We start from the raw sequence: 17,843 nt of genomic DNA on the forward strand, positions 1-17,843 counted from the left end.
TTGCAACTATGTGGATGGAACAGGAGGGTATTATGCTAAGTGAAATTAGTCAGAGAAAAGACAAAAATCATATGACTTCACTCATATGAGGACTTTAAGAGACAAAACAGATGAACATAAGGGAAGGGAAGCAAAAATCATATAAAAACAGGGAGGGGGACAAAACAAAAGAGACTCATAAGTATGGAGAACAAACAGGGTTGCTGGAGGGGTTGTGGGAGGGTGGATGGGCTAAATGGGTAAGGGGCATTAAGGAATCTACTGAAATCATTACTTCACTATATACTAACTAATTTGGATGTAAATTTTAAAAAATAAAAAATAAAGTTAAATAAAAAAAAAAAGAACTTACTAATGTCATCTTATTATTTTCTGGCTGTTTTGTGTAGCCCCTTCATTCCTTTCTTCCTCTTTTGCTGTCTTTCTTTGTGAACTGATTTTCTATAGTGGTATGCTTTGATTCCCTTCTCTTTATCTTCTGTGAATCTACTGCAGGTTTTACTCTGTGGTTGCCATGAGGCTTACACAAAACATTTTATTAACAGTCTATATTAAACAGGCATTAACAGTCTATATTAAACTAACAACTTCAATCACATACAAAAATTTTATTCTTTTATGCCCCCTCCCATACTTTATTTTCGATGTTGTAATTTACTTTTTATATATCCATATAAATTGTTGCAGCTATAGTTTTTAATAATTTTGGCCTTTAAGCCTTTATACTAGTTAAGTGATTCACACACCACATTACATTGTAAGAATAATCTGAATTTTGACTGTATACTTACCTTTACCAGTATGTTCTATAATTTCATATAATTTTATGTTACTAAGTAGCATCTTTTCATTACAGCTTGAAGAATTCCTCTCAGCATTTCTTGTAAGTCAGGTCTAGTGGTGATAAACTCTCTCAACTTTTGTCTGTTTGGGAAAGTCTTTACCTCTCTTTCAACCCTGAAAAACAATTTTGTGGGGTAAAGTTTTCTTGATTGGCAGTTTTTTCTTTTCAGCACTTTGGATATATCTTTACATGTTCTCCTGACCTGCGAAGTTTCTGCTGAGAAATCTGATGATAGCCTTATGGGGGTTCCCTTATATGGGAATTTTTTTTTTCTCTTGATGCTTCTAAACTTTCATGTTTGACTTTAGACAGTTTTATTATAATGTCTTGGAGAATATGATTTTGGTTTGAAATTTTGGGGTGATCTATTATTAGTTTCATGAACTTAGATGGCCAAATCTCTCCCTAGATTTGGGAAGTTCTTAGCCATTATTTCTTTAAAAATTAGACTTCTCCTTTCTCCCTCTCTTACTCTGGGACTTCAATAATTCATAGTTCAATAGTACCTTGTCATTCCATAGGCTTTCTTCACTCTTTTTCATTCTCCTTTACTTTTTTTTTTTAATGTTTATTTATTCTTGAAAGAGAGACAGAGCACGAGCAGGGGAGGAGCAGAGAGAGCCACCCAGGTACCCCATCATTCTCCTTTACTTTTGCTCTGCTGATTACATATCAAATGACCTGTCTTCTAATTCTTTCTTCTGCTTGGTTGAGTCTGCTATTGAATCTACTAAAATCTTCAGTTCAATCACTGTGTTCTTCAACTGTAGGATTTATTTGAATGGTTTGTATTTCTTTGAATTTCTTTTTTGATTATTTGCTGTGTAATGCTACTCCTCTAAGAGTTTATATTTAATCCCTATATGTTTATTTTTTTTTCTTCGCGTGTAAAGCTTACTTGAATTGTCAAACTACAATATACTGACAACTGCAGAGGGTCAGGCTGTAAAAACTGGCTTAGCCAGTCTACCTGGGAAACTGGGAATCTACTACAATACTCATTCAACAAATGACACTGTATACTAGTCTGCCTATATGCTTTCAAGTAATATTCTCAGACTATAGGGCAAAACTTCTTTTATCTTTACCCTAACCCTTTCCTGTATTTCCTCTCTCATGGTGACTTCATAAAAAGATGTAATAATATATTTTGAAAAATTATAGCTGTGGGGCGCCTGGGTGGCTCAGTCGGTTGAGCATCCGACTTCAGCTCAGGTCACGATCTCACAGTCCGTGAGTTCGAGCCCCGCGTCAGGCTCTGGGCTGATGGCTCAGAGCCTGGAGCCTGCTTCCGATTCTGTGTCTCCCTCTCTCTCTGCCCCTCCCCCGTTCATGCTCTCTCTCTGTCTCAAAAATAAATAAATGTTAAAAAAATAAAAATAAAAAAAATAAAATAAATAAAAAAGAAAAATTATAGTTGTGAATAAATCATGCAGTACAAAGTGGTATCTTGAATAATAAGCAGTACCTTAATTATTTTAGTAAAAACTTTGTACGAATGTCACTCCTTACTATTGTTTAAAATATTCCCTAGAAATTCCAAAAGAGAAAAAGTCTTTGAAATAGATCATAAATCTTTAGAGGCTATGAGTACATGTTTTGATTTTTATTTCCTGGCCCATTTAAGTAGTGCTTTTGTTGTTTGAAAGGTATTTAACTTTTTTTTTTTAACTTTTACTTATTTTTGAGACAGGGAGAGAATGCACGTGAGCAGGGGAGGGACAGAGAAAGAGGGGGATGGAGGATCTGAAGCAGGCTCTATGCTGACAGCAGAGAGCCAGATGAGGGGCTTGAACTCACAAACCGTGAGATCATGAACTGAGCTGCAGTCAGATGCTTAACTGACTGAGCCACCCAGGCATCCCTAAAAGGTATACATATACATGATTTTTAAAAAATAGTACAAAAAGGCAACATAATGGAAAGGCAGCATGCCCAACTGTCCCTACCTGCAGTCCTACTCCCTAGAAACTATCACTTTCATCTATTTTTTATATTTCACTTACTTTTATATTTATCTTCATAAGTATACATAACACGTTCCTGTCTTTATTTCTTGAGTAGCATCAAATTACCTATTGACTCCACATTATGAAAGAGGATTTAGTTCACTTATTATCTTCAATCTGCATTTTTTTCTCCTCATTCCAAAGGCAATCAATCCTATTGGGCATTTCTATGTGGCATGTGAAACTAAGAACTGAATTTAAACTTGCTTAAGCATCCGACTCTTGACTTCAGGCTCAGGTCATGATCTCACAGTTCACAGGTTCCAGCCCTCACGGCGCTGATCGTGTGGACCCTGCTGGGGATTCTCTCTCTCTCTCTTCCCCTTCCCCCACTTGTACACACCCTCTCTAAATAAGTAAACTTCTTTAAAAAAAATTTTAGTGACTTCTACTTAAATAGCCAGATGTAGCTAGTAGCTACCATACAAGATGGGGAGCTCATCATTCCTATCTTTCAGAGTGTGTGTGTGTGTTTTTTTTAACATGCTAGTCATTTTTTCAAGTTTGTATGTATTTACTTTGAGAGAGAGTGGGCACATGCACACAGGGGAAGGGCAGACTGAGAGGGAAAGAGAGAATCCCAAGCAGGTTCTGCACTGTCAGCACAGAGCCCGACACAGGGCTTGAATTCACAAACCATGAGATCATGACCTGTGTAGAAATCAAGAGTTAGACACTTAACCAATGGAGTCACCCAGGCGCCCCTAAAGTTTTCTTTACAATCTAGTAACAATCAATTTTTGTACATATCCTATAGGTGCTTGAAAAGAAGTTATGGTCTCTATTTCCAAGGTAGAATTCAGTTATCCATCAAATTTTGTTTATTAATTGGGGTATTTAGATGTTCTACAGCCTTAAGATTTTGTTCACTTGATACACTATGGTCTAAGACCCATTAATGTCTTCTGCCAGTATGGATTTTGTGAATAAATGTCTAGTATGTTTTTGCCTTTTGAATATTATTTTTTAAATTATTTTTAACAGATATTTGGTACTTCATTATAAAATGAACTTTACAGAATACTCATCTTTTTGTTGCTTAATTCCATCCTCTCTTTATATCTTACAGATAGTTCTGTTACTTTTACCAAGGTTTTTATTATTGTACTATAGACATCTTTACAATCATATCCACATATAATGAACTTAGTCCTCTATTTCCTTTCTTTGGGGGGGGGGGCAGAGAGAGAGAGGGAAAGAATCCCAAGCAGGCTTGGCACTGCCAATGTGGAGCTTGATGTGGGGCTTGAAGTCACGAACCATGAGATCATGACCTGAGCTAAAATCAAGAGTCAGATGCTTAACTGACTGAGCCACCAAGGTACCCCAAGTCCTCTATTTCTTCACATTTTACCTGTAGGTTCTCTACTACAAGCTATGATACAATGTGTTTATTTCTCCTCCTCCCTTTGTCATCACTAGATTTCAACAAAACACATTATCTTTCTTAACTGTTTACCTTTCTGCAGTTAGGTATACTTCTATTACTACACTTACTGATTTTATATGCTACTGGCTCCCAGCTATCACACAAGAAGCAATTAGCTTACTTAGCACACTTACTTAAGCTCCCACATTCTTCTCCCTTTTCCTTCTGAAATCGTTTGTTGTTTCATTATTCATATATGTAGCAGACTAAGGTCTGCTCAAATACTGACTTATCAATGAAGACTTCTTTGTCCACGCAATTTAAAACTGTAAACCCTGGCACAAAAACAGACACATAGACCAATGGAATAGAACAGAAACCCCAGACCTAGACCCACAAACGTATGGCCAACTCATCTTTGACAAAGCAGGAAAGAACATCGAATGGAAAAAAGACAGTCTCTTTAACAAATGGTGCTGGGAGAACTGGACAGCAACATGCAGAAGGTTGAAACTAGACCACTTTCTCACACCATTCACAAAAATAAACTCAAAATGGATAAAGGACCTGAATGTGAGACAGGAAACCATCAAAACTCTAGAGGAGAAAGCAGGAAAAGACCTCTCTGACCTCAGCCGTAGCAATCTCTTACTCGACACATCCCCAAAGGCAAGGGAACGAAAAGCAAAAATGAATTACTGGGACCTTATGAAGAAAAAAGCTTCTGCACAGCAAAGGAAACAACCAACAAAACTAAAAGGCAACCAATGGAATGGGAAAAGATATTTGCAAATGACATATCAGACAAAGGGCTAGTATCCAAAATCTATAAAGAGCTCACCAAACTCCACACCCGAAAAACAAATAACCCAGTGAAGAAATGGGCAGAAAACATGAATAGACACTTCTCTAAAGAAGACATCCGGATGGCCAACAGGCACATGAAAAGATGTTCAACGTCGCTCCTTATCAGGGAAATACAAATCAAAACCACACTCAGATATCACCTCATGCCAGTCAGAGTGGCCAAAATGAACAAATTAGGAGACAATAGATGCTGGAGAGGATGTGGAGAAACGGGAACCCTCTTGCACTGTTGGTGGGAATGCAAATTGGTGCAGCCGCTCTGGAAAGCAGTGTGGAGGTTCCTCAGAAAATTAAAAATAGACCTATCCTATGACCCAGCAATAGCACTGCTAGGAATTTACCCAAGGGATACAGGAGTACTGATGCATAAGGGCACTTGTACCCCAATGTTTATAGCAGCACTCTCAACAATAGCCAAATTATGGAAAGAGCCTAAATGTCCATCAACTGATGAATGGATAAAGAAATTGTGGTTTATATACACAATGGAATACTACGTGGCAATGAGAAAGAATGAAATATGGCCTTTTGTAGCAACGTGGATGGAACTGGAGAGTGTGATGCTAAGTGAAATAAGCCATACAGAGAAAGACAGATACCATATGGTTTCACTCTTATGTGGATCCTGAGAAACTTAACAGAAACCCATGGGGGAGGGGAAGGGAAAAAAAAAAAGAGGTTAGAGTGGGAGAGAGACAAAGCATAGGAGACTGTTAAAAACTGAGAACAAACTGAGGGTTGATGGGGGGTGGGAGGGAGGGGAGGGTGGGTGATGGGTATTGAGGAGGGCACCTTTTGGGATGAGCACTGGGTGTTGTATGGAAACCAATTTGACAATAAATTTCATATATTGAAAAAAATAAAAAAATAAAAAAAATAAGAAAGAAAAAAAATAAATAAAACTGTAAACCCTGCCCTACCTCCCTCATATTCATATACTACAACCTCTTATAGCCCGATTTGTTTTACTCCAAAAGTAATAATGACCATCTAACATATTTACTAGTTTCTCATCTAGCTTCCTCCAGTTGGAATATAAACTCCCCAAGGGCAGGGTTTTTTGCCTACTTTGTTCACTGGTATAACACAGGAACTAGAACAGTACCTAGCATACCTAGATGCTCAATAAGTACTTGCTGAATAAACAGGATAAAATCCACCACTAAAAGTATATTTAAAAAACTATAAAAGCAATGTTGAGAGAAATGAAGGCCTAAATGAAAAGAGAGGTTATAATGTGTTTGTGGATCAAAAGACTTGGCATTAACAGGTGCCTGGGTTGCTCAGTCGGTTAAGCATCCGACTTCGGCTCAGGTCATGATCTCGTGGTCCCTGAGTTCAAGCCCTGCATCGGGCTCTGTGCTGACAGCTCAGAGCCTGGAGCCTGTTTCAGATTCTGTGTCTCCCTCTCTCTCTGACCTTCCCCCATTCATGCTCTGTCTCTCTCTGTCTCAAAAATAAATAAACATTAAAAAAAAGTTTTTTTTAAAGACTCGGCATTAAGAGGTCAGTTCTCTCTAAACTGATCTGTGGGTTCAATGTAATCACAATCCCAGTAGCCATTTTTATAGAGGGACCAAGTTAATTTTAAAATTCATATGGGGGCGCCTGGGTGGCGCAGTCGGTTAAGCGTCCGACTTCAGCCAGGTCACGATCTCGTGGTCCGTGAGTTCGAGCCCCGCATCAGGCTCTGGGCTGATGGCTCGGAGCCTGGAGCCTGTTTCCGATTCTGTGTCTCCCTCTCTCTCTCTGCCCCTCCCCCGTTCATGCTCTGTCTCTCTCTGTCCCAAAATAAATAAAAAACGTTGAAAAAAAATTTAAAAAAAAATAAAATAAAATAAAATTCATATGAAATTAAAGGAATCCAAAAAAAAAAAATTTTGAAAAAGAAGCAGTGTTAGAGAATTTCCATTACTAGAAAAGCTACAATAATCAAGACATTAAGATACTGATATAAGGACAGACATATAGTTCACTACATAAAACAGATTTCATAAAGACCCACATACATATGGTTAGTTGCTTTCTGACAAAAGCAGAAAGATAACTCTGTGGAGAAAGGATGACCTTTTCTCAACAAATGCTGCTGTTAACAACTGTGTATCTATGTGAGGGGAAAATTTTTTTGAAGAATCTCAACCCTTTCTTCATCCCATATATAAAAGTTACTTTGAAATAAATCAAACACAAAAGCTAAAACTATAAAACTTCTGTTAAGAAAACATGAGAAAAAGTCTGAGGCAGATAAATATTTCTTAGAACACAAAAAATGTGAATCATAAAAGAATTGATAAATTGTATTTAATCAAAATTTAAAACTTTTCAAAGACACCATTAGGAAAACAAAGGAAGGCATGGGGCGCCTGGGTGAATCAGGTGGTTAAGCACCAACTTCTGCTCAGGTCATGATCCCATTGTTCCTGAGTTCAAGCCCTGCGTCAAGCTCTGTTCCGACAGCTCAGAGCCTGCTTCAGATTCTTGTGTGCATGCATGCACGCTCTCTCTCTCTCAAAAACAAACATTAAAAAAATCTTTTAATAAAAATGAAAATAAATATCTTAGCCAGACTGATCAAGTGAAAAAAAAGATTACCAAAATCAAAAATGATACTGAATCTCTACAGATTGTATATTTACTTCACTATAGATTCTATAGATATTTAAAGGGTAACAACTCATAAACAACTTTATCAATAAATTTCACAACACAGATGAAATGGACAAGTTCCTTCAGAAACTTAGCATGCATGTGAAGAGACAGAAACATACAACCATATAACCAATAACCAACAGAAAAACAAACAATATAAGCAGACCAGTCGATGATACAGATATTGGATCCAACAGATAAGCATTTAAATAACTATCAATATACTCAGGAGAACTGGAGTATTAAAAATCTTTAAAACAGGATTAAATTGATGTTCTAGCACTCAAAATTACAATATAAAATTAAGACTATAATAGATCAGTTTCAACAAAAGAGAAAACAGTTTGAGTAATGAAAGAAGGGTCAATTTTAAGACAGGATTAAATTGATGTTCTAGCACTCAAAATTACAATATAAAATTAAGACTATAATAGATCAGTTTCAACAAAAGAGAAAACAGTTTGAGTAATGAAAGAAGGGTCAATAGAAGATACCTAAAGTGAAGTACAGAGAAAAAAATATTTAAGAGATGTGTGGAACATGATCATTGACTTGTCACGTGTTTAAATTAGAATCTGAAAAGGGGAACAGAATATTTGAAGAGGAATAACAGAACATCCTCAAACAAAAAGGCATCAAGCTACTAATTCAAAAAGGGGTATGAACATAAAATACTTCTAAAGAAAAGCATACCTCAACATATTTTTTTTTTAATTTTTTTTTTCAACGTTTATTTATTTTTGGGACAGAGAGAGACAGAGCATGAATGGGGGAGGGGCAGAGAGAGAGGGAGACACAGAATCGGAAACAGACTCCAGGCTCTGAGCCATCAGCCCAGAGCCCGACGCGGGGCTCGAACTCACGGACCGCGAGATCGTGACCTGGCTGAAGTCGGACGCTTAACCAACTGCGCCACCCAGGTGCCCCTACCTCAACATATTATAGTCAAACAGCTAAAAATCTAATACAAAAGAGAAAGTCTTGAAAGTAGTCAAAGAAAAATAAAAGACACATTACTGTCAGCAAGACTATATAAGGTGATATTTACCTTCAATAAGACTGGCAGCTGACTTCAACAAAAAGCCAAAAGACAAGAAAACATTTTTTTAATGAAGAAAAAAATAACTACCTACTTAGAATTCTACACTCAGTGAAAAATATTCTTCAAAACACAATGTGAAATTAAGATGGTCTCAAATAAAAATGAAAAAAAATCACCATCAGTAGGTAGACCGGTATTAAAATATATATTAAAAGAAGTTCTTCAGACAGAAGGAAAATAATCCCAGACAGAAACACACAAAGGCAGGTAGGAAGAGACCTGGAAAGGGTAAATATTAACAAAAACTGTCTAAAATCATACCAATAATGCTTTCTGGAGTTTAAAATATGTACAAATAAAATGCAGAATAATAACAATGCAAAAAGGTTGGAGTAGGAGTTAAAGTGTAAGAAATTGGCATTATTGGGGAATGGCAGAAGTAGTAATCTATACTATACTAATAAGTATACTTGTTATAATCTCTGGAATAACAATGAAAGATACAGTGAAAGAGTACATAAGTCAGGAGCAAACAGTGGGAAAAATAGAATAAAAATAATTTTATTAACTCAAAAGAAAGCAAAACAGAAGGGATAAAAAGGAATGCAAAGTAGATGATTCAAAGTCAAAGTTGATGGTAGTGGCAAACTTAGGAGTAAAAAAGTAAATGAACTAATAAACTAAAAGACTAACACTTGATTAAATTAATGATAATCTGCATTTATTCACAAGCAAAGACATCCATAAAATATGAAATAAACTGTTTATAAATATTCCACTTACTATAAAATTATACATACACACAAATGCCTCAGAAAATGCTAGGAAAAAAAATTTAACTGGGCTTATCCCTGAGATTTTAGGTGATTTTTTTTCCCATCAGAGATTTTCTTTGTAGTTTTTGGCACTTTAACTCTTTTCCAAGGAGCAAGACTCATTTTTTATAAAAACTGCAATACTTTTCCAAAGAAAAAAAAATCAGTTTACAAAATGTAATGATCAGCTCCAACAAAATAACAGGCTTACAGAAAAAGAATGTGATCAAGTCTAAAAAGCAGAACATATAAACATTTCACACAATAAACTCTAATCTTAAAACTAAAAAACCTTTATAATTACAAATATATATCATCACCGTTTCTGATGGAGACAAAAATTAATCAGATAAGAGTTGGAAATGGCTCCTCTCATCAACTAATGGTTCCCTCATTTCTCTTCTTGCGTCTAATATCGGTGAATTTTCTATTATACTATATTACATGTTAAAGTTACAAAATAAAGTAGAAGTCCTAACGTTTTTCACTTTAATTTGTGGGCTATTTCCTAAATAACTTTTTCTAATATTATCTCAACTAAAATTTAGGTTTCAACATAAAAGAAAACTAGTCATCAGTTTCATGAACCAAAATTTGCCAAAGGACTTCCAAGAAATATACAATAAATACCATGCATCTTGGAAGCATGCTCTAGTAACTGTTTTGTTATTGTAAATCACATAAAAAGATCAAGTACTCCCAAAATCTCCATATAAAAACAAAACTCTAAGCAACTTACTTAAATACATTTAAACTGGGAGTCAAAAGAAAGATAAGAGACATGTCTGGTACACATTTTGAAAATAACAAAAGGAGAATAACTGCTAACATTTATTGGCCACTTAACTTTGTTCTAAGTAATTTGCATGTACTGTCTCATTTAATCCTCACATATTAAAAACTAGTATAATCTTCCTTTCAGAGATGAGAAATTGAGGTAACATCTGCCCAAGGTTATACAACCATCTAACAGTAAACCCAGGATTTGAATGCCAAGCAGGCTAGCTCTAGAGCCTGTGTTCTTAATCACTACATCATTCTATCAATATAAGTAATTAAGACCTTGTTAAAGTAGTATGCTGTTAAGTTTCAGGCAATAAACAAGCTTTACTTAGAATAAACCAGATATTTTAACCATCTGATCATGTCACTGAGAATAAATAAATGAAATAATACCTAAAAACTTCCTAGCTTTTTTCCTGCCTAAAAGGCAGTCCCTATTAAAAGTATATTCATAAAAATCCGAGAAACTTCCAAAAATAGACACCAGAAGGCACACTAAAAACTACTCGATTAAACTGTAAGATTTTATCTATTTTCTCTTGAAAGTAGTTTAACTTAGTTTTTCTCAACTTAAACTGGAAGATACAGATACCTAGAAGTAGAATAAAATGTCACAGAAATCCTACATAAAGCTAATGTCAATTTTTGGGAGGATAAAGAATTCTTTCTTGGTATTTAGATTTTCCTTTTAAGGAAGTGTTTTGGAGCAATCAAAAAACTTTTCTGTTGAATTTCATTTTTTTTTAATGTTTATTTATTTTTGAGAGAGTGCGAGTGGGAGAGGGCCAGAGAGAGGGGGACAGAGGATCTGAAGTGGGCTCTGCACTGACAGACTGTCAGCAGGGAGCCCAATGTAGGGCTCGAACTCACAAACCTCGAGATCATGACCTGAGCCAAAGTCGGTTGCTCAACAGAGTCACACAGGTGCCCCTGTTGAACTTCATTTTAATTGCGTGTACTGACTGCTTCACAGATCCCCACCCTACTTAGAAGGCTTGTTCAAGAACACTACTATCCAAATGATTTATGCTCATAAAAAGTTAACTTAATACAGTTCAGTAAAACACACTTTAGAAATAAAATATAGATTCACTTTATTATAGGTCATTATTAATTTATTATATACTTATGGAACATTTTTTTCAACAAAAGCACAAAAGTTTGGTTTATCCTGGATATTAATACAAATTCAGTATCAGTCTACTTAAATTCTAATTCAAGAGTGACACATTATTTTAAAAATTGATAACTTAAGTGTCCATGTGAAAAGATCAGTAAATTATTACACAAACCTAGAGGAGAGTACTCCACAGCCATTAAAAATAATCACACTGTAGAAAACTACCAACATAAAAATAAAAATGTTCAGGATTCATTGTTAAGTGAATAGAATAATTTGCACTACAGGGGCTCTTGGGTGGCTCAGTTGGCGTCAGACCAGGCTCAGATTGTGATCTCACTGTCCCCAGTGTCAGTCTCCATGCACAGCAAGGAGCCTGCTTAGGATGGATTTCCACCCCACCTCCCGCCACCGCACCTCCTTCCAGGCAGGCTTTCCCTCAAAATAAAGAAATAAATAAATAAACATGGGGGGGGGGGAGAATATGCACTACAGTAGATGCATTATGAGCCCATTTTGTAAACATCAAGTGTCTTCAAGTACACATATATTTATATAATGGCTAAAAAAATGAAGAAACTATTCCAGAAGGTTAACAATGGCACCTCTTTGTAGTGGGATTTCCAGTGATATTTTAAAAATTTAGTTCATGCTTTTTCCTGTTTCCCAAATTTTCTATGTTAGGGATGTGCTATTTTCATAACTGGGGGGAAGAGATTTAAAAAGAGACAAAGGCAACTATGTACATTTAAGCCATGATTTAATACAAATAATAAACTCTATATTAGGCATATGGTTTAACCCTTACTAATAAAACCCCCATCTGTGGTTGGTTTTGTTTGTTTTCAAATACAAAACCTCTTAAGGTGAACCAACCTGTGTTTTCATTTTCCACTATTCTGAATGAGAATTAAAAACTTAAGTACCTGACTAAATATGAACTCTTTGAAAAATATGGGAATTCCTGTTTTACTATTTGACCATATAAATGTAAAAATTAAAATATTTCTGAAAAACAAAGTAAGCCACATCCTAAGCGGTATACTGTAGGTCAAAAACAATTCATAAATATTTAATTTTAGTGATTTCTTTATGGAGACTTCTAAGACTTAAAATAATAAGCAGAATTACATCTTTGTAAAATACACACCAAAAATACATTAACAACTCAAGAGCTGACACTATACTTATGAGGATGAATTTAGGTAATTTAACATTTGTATAACTAATAACATGGAGAAAAACTGGAAACTCCTATCCATCTAATTCACAGAAGTTGTTAACAGAGCTATAAAAATGACTAACAAATGGCTGTAAAAGCAACCTATAAATATAAATGTCATTATAATAATTACAGTCAACTTGTAAGAAATTGCTCTGACACTTTATTCCATAAGTAATTCATACAATTGCATCTAGAATTTTAGACTTGGTAAAAGAGAAAATGCAATCTTTACTAGTACAAGGCCTATAAGAAACTACACATAAAAAAACTTACTTTATGCCTCTGCAAAGAACTGGAAGGAAACAGACACAAACAACAAAAGGTAATACTGCTATAATGTGGAACTTTGATTTTTCACAAGGTTGTTGTTTGCTTTCACAGTTTAAAATATTTGCAGCAAATATTTAACTGACATAGCAGTAGGAGTAAAACTGTGGGAGAGAAGGTATATTAAATATGTGCTTTCAGGAAAGGAAATAAGGTAAGAAACAATTTACTTTTATTACTAACATCTCCCGACATACTAGATGGTAGATAATAGTTAACTGACAGAACTAAATCTCCTAATATTTCTAACAATCCTGAAATCTCAAAGAGGCTATAATTATCAAATTAAACATCAAATGGCTCTTTCCTGTGGACTAGTGTAAAAACAAAAAAGCAACTATCAATTAGTCTTACAAACGTCTGCTGCAACAATGCAACTTAACTCCTTACTTGCTTACTCTTTAAAAGCTTAAGATTTGAGCTTTCTCAGTCTATCCTTCCTATCCTTTCTTAATTATTTAAAAGGATGAGATATAAACTCTCCCTCTAAATCCCATGCCTGCAAAAACAAAAGGCTGGAAACAGTCTCACCCTTTTAAACCTCATGTATATTTTTCTTCTGGAATCGATTATTTCTATCTTGTGTCATAATCCTTATGTACATGCTCTTTTAACTATACTAGACATCAGACCCACGGGGGCAGGGTCAATGTACTGAAATCTATGTATCTCACATAGCTTAGTAAACACTAAATAGTAAAGATTTAGTCTTGATTCATACTCTGAACTTTCTGCACACTCTATCACCTGAAAAGAATTATTAGAAAGGTAGTGTTCTCTTGCAGAAGGAAATAGGAGGTGGGTGGAGGTATGCATACTCCTTGTCTGCTGTCAGGTAAGTACAAACCAGACTAAAAGGCCTCTTCTCCTCCTTTCCCTCTCAAAGACTAGATTCCAGCCAAGTCAATCAGTGTCCCTTAGTTAAGGACAGAGTTTACCTATCTTCACTTCAAAGGACCTGGAAAGGTTCATGTAACCTAGGGAGTTTCTTGTCTGCAAGAACAGAAGAATAAAATCAAAGTTTAACCTGTGAGCTACTGACCAGGTCAAAACCCAAAGAAAACCCTAAAATGTAGACTCTAAAGAGTCCTATAAAACCCAGGAAACCCAACTCTTTCAGATAAATACAATCTACACCAGATAAAGCTCACATCAGCAGGACCTTACTGCAAACTGTAAATGCACCCCAAGCTGACTGACCCCTCACAAATGAAAAGAGGAGTATGTTCTAAGAGGTATATACCACGTTAGTTAAACTTTCTGACATACTCCAAGTCATATCCCTGTCCTGTGGGTAGTACAGAACCCAATGTAGAGAGCTAAGATTTTCAATATTAAAAAGTCTAGGTTTATAAACGCACAGAAAAAGATAGAGAAGGTTATACAACAGTGTTAATAGCAATTATCTCTGGGGAGGGACATGAAATAAAACCAGAAGTGTGCAAAGGAAGTTTTCACTTATACACATATTGTATTGTTTTCATGAGCATCAATTTACTTCCATAATTTTAAAAACAAAATTAAGTAAAACTTGGAAATGTGATTCTATTTTTTTCAAAAAGGATTAACAGACCTACATGGAATTAAAAAGAAAAATAAATGCCATTTTGCAGAAGTCTGGCTACTAGATACCTACAAATCAAACAGAAATAATACAATTATCTTAACCTACAAAATAAAAAGGAATACTGGTTACATAACAAAAATGCCGACAGTAACTGTCACCCACTACTCAACATTCACTACTTTGCTTATACACTATTAGCCACCAGAGGGAGTTTCAGTACCCTCCCCTCAAAAATTACATCCACTCTAACAAAGCCCTTTTGCAATTGTAACCTAGTTAAAAAGGTTAGGTTGGCAGTTAAAAGAAAAAAATCTTAATTTTTATAGCAATCTATAAATCATAAAAAGTTTTTACTTTATTGCACTAATAGAATGCTGCCCCTCAAATATATTTTAATTTTTCGTAAGAACTATATAAACAAATTTCAGAAATCGAGGTTCATGTCTGCTTTCCTTAAGAGAAAAAAGTTTCCCAGTCTGAAAAGCAAACTACCTGGAAAATCAAGTCTATTTTCATTGTAATGAGGTGTTCATATTCTCCAATTATCACAACTTTGGAGTTTTAAAAAATGAAATTTTATACAACTATGATTCCCGAAAAAACAGGGAGACACAAAGCTGTACTCTGAAAACAGCATAATCCAGCCATAATGCCCAATGTAAATACCATTATATATTTTAGCTAAGCAAAATATAACTAAATATCTTTAGTCTGTGACTTTAGCATCTTAAAAATTAAAGTAGAAAGAGCCAAACTTATCCTAAATTTTCTTTCAATGTTAGTTCATTTTTCTAAGAAATATAAAGGGAAATCATACTGAAAATGGTCAAAACCACAACAAGCAATAGAACAGAGACAGGCAGACAGACAAAACCCACATAGCAAATTATTCTGAGAAGAGGATTTTGGTTTAATCTAGTTTATGAATCTGTAACACAGCCACCAAGAGTTTTAAATACAAAGACACATACAGTGTGCCTCTCATTTCCCACCTCCCTTCTTCAGGTTACCGGCCCCTGCCCCCCTTATTTCTTCTCCAGTATGTTCCCAGTTTCTTTATAATGGAAGAGCAAACATAAGTATATATTCTTATTCCTTCCCCACACCTTAACACATAAAGTAGCACATTATTCACACTGTCCTACACCTTTTTGTGGGGGGTGGGGAGGGACTTTTTTCCCACTCTATAACATCTTCTGGAGATCTTTCCATGCCAGGGCACAAAAAGCTTCCTCATTCTTTCTCTCATAACTGATCATGACTAGTTCTACCACAACTTTCATCTGTCTTCTTCTGGCTAACCTTTAATGACATTCTGTTCATTCAACTACATAATACCTGAGTTAGTTTCCTTCCCCCAACAAAATTTTAAAACAAACCAGATTTGAGGTTCCCAAGGGATAGCTTTCAAGAAGCCAATTCGTTAGCTAAATTATATCCTTTTTAAAACGTTTGTTTTTGAAGCAGGTGAAGGAACAAACACTCCACAATTCTTTATCCCTAAAAATAAAGCTACAAATTAGAATGCAATCTTCCAAGTGAAATTACCTTTTTTTTGATCTGGGGGACCAGCATAATAGTCATATCAACAATGACTGTAAAACTTTCTTCTTGTGCTTTTCTTTCACTGTAAAAAAAAAAAAAAAAATCAATGTTTTCAAGGCTAATAAGCCTTGAAGTCCTTTAGCCCGGTATCCTAATAGCAAGAAACAACCACTGATTCGATCTTTCATCCGACAGGTCAGAGACCGAGCCATTTATCTTACTGGATCCTGCTCACTATTACCATCAACAGGACGACTTCTACACCAGCGAAAACACTCTGAAGAATGTAAGCTCTGCAGCGCTACGTGTTGGAAATTACACACCGGGGGCCAGAGCGCAGGACCAGCTACACACAGACTACAGCTTCTCGGGCGGAAAGGGATCTAGAACAGCCAGCTGCGGTGGTGACAAGGCGCAGGGAGGCGCGGGTCGCCAGAAAGAAGACCTGGCGCAGCGCCTCGAGCGCCCGAACCCGCGCAGTTGCCCGAGCCGGACGCGCGGAGCCGCGCGCTCCCCGGGAACCGAGCCCCGGAACCACGACCACTAACGGAACCAGCCCACGGGCGGCGGCCGCCGCTCGGACTGCGGACCGCGGCGCGCGGGCCGGCAGGGCGGGGGTTCCCCGGAGGAGCTGGCCGCCCCGGCGCCCCATTGGGCGCCGCTCCAAACGTGCCCGAGTTGTGACAGGAATAAAGTGGGTCACAAGGCCTAGCGGGTCCCCAGCGAAAGCCCTCTCTGCACCGCGTCTCCGGCTTTCCCGGCCGCCCTGCCGCTGGAATCGGCCCCAGCCCCGGGGCGCGCTCTAGCCACCTGGCCCCACCGTGCACCCCAATCCCGCCCCTGCCCCGCAGGTAACCCCAGCAGCCCAGAGGGCCCCTCAGCTAGGGTGCGACTCCACCCCAACTCCCGGGAAAAGGCACACTAGGGCGATAAGCAAAACTTGGGCTTTAGCTCCCGCCTTCCCCTCCCTTGGCCGCCGCCCCCCCGGCCACACACACACACACACACACACACACACACACGCACACACACACACACACCGCCCCCCGCTCCCTCCCCTTCCCCGCGCTCTCACCGTGTAGCTTGCGGCGGCTCCGGCTTCTTCCCTCCCCCACCCTGGAGTCTGGCTGCGGTGACTCGGAACCACTAACCCGGCAGCGTCCAGGAGACACCGCGGCTCCAGCACAAGCAGCACCTGGGGTTGTGAGTAGCGCCCCCCACCCACCTCCAAAAAATTCACCGCTACTGCCGCCCGCTCCTCCCCCTCCCTTCTCCTCCCCTCCTCCACCGGCACTAGGAGCACGCATGCGCCGCCGAGGCAAGCCTACCGACGGACTTCAGGCCCCGGGCCCACCCGGTGGGACGCCACTCACCAAGAGCGCGCACGCGTCGGCGGCCAGATTTCCTTCGCGCTCTCACTCTCGGGGGTTTCCTTTTTAAGCCGGTAGCCGCAAACCTAGTCTGTGATTGCGCTCCCTGCCAGCGCATGCGTCGTCAGTGACCCTCGCGGGCTCCGACCGCCGGCGCTCTGAGTTTGCCCCTCCCCTCACTCTCCCTTTCCCCGGCGCAACTCGATGCGCATGCGACTTGCCCCGTTAGGCAGCGCCGAGCCGCGGAGGGGATCCCGGGCGCCGAGGAGACTCCGGCTCCCTTGAGCCGTGCGTCTGCGCCGTCCGCGGAG

The 17,843-nt window shown here is 38.0% G+C and overlaps 1 protein-coding gene across 1 annotated transcript in view; it reads right to left on the reverse strand.

The window, feature by feature from the left end:
* Positions 1-17,358, reverse strand: part of CLOCK (clock circadian regulator) — a 131,336-nt gene extending 113,978 nt beyond the window's left edge. Inside the window, exons 1-2 of the mRNA XM_047091361.1 lie at positions 17,238-17,358; positions 16,166-16,244 (exon numbers count right to left, since the gene is read on the reverse strand). The gene's annotated coding sequence lies outside the window, so the exon portion shown is untranslated. The remainder of the gene's footprint in view (positions 1-16,165; positions 16,245-17,237) is intronic.
* Positions 17,359-17,843: the final 485 nt, after the last annotated feature.

Source organism: Lynx rufus, unplaced genomic scaffold (assembly GCF_022079265.1).
Source record: "Lynx rufus isolate CCGP_SWC_20201006 ecotype Redwood Valley unplaced genomic scaffold, mLynRuf1.p SCAF_3, whole genome shotgun sequence".
Classification (NCBI taxonomy): Eukaryota; Metazoa; Chordata; class Mammalia; order Carnivora; family Felidae; genus Lynx; species Lynx rufus.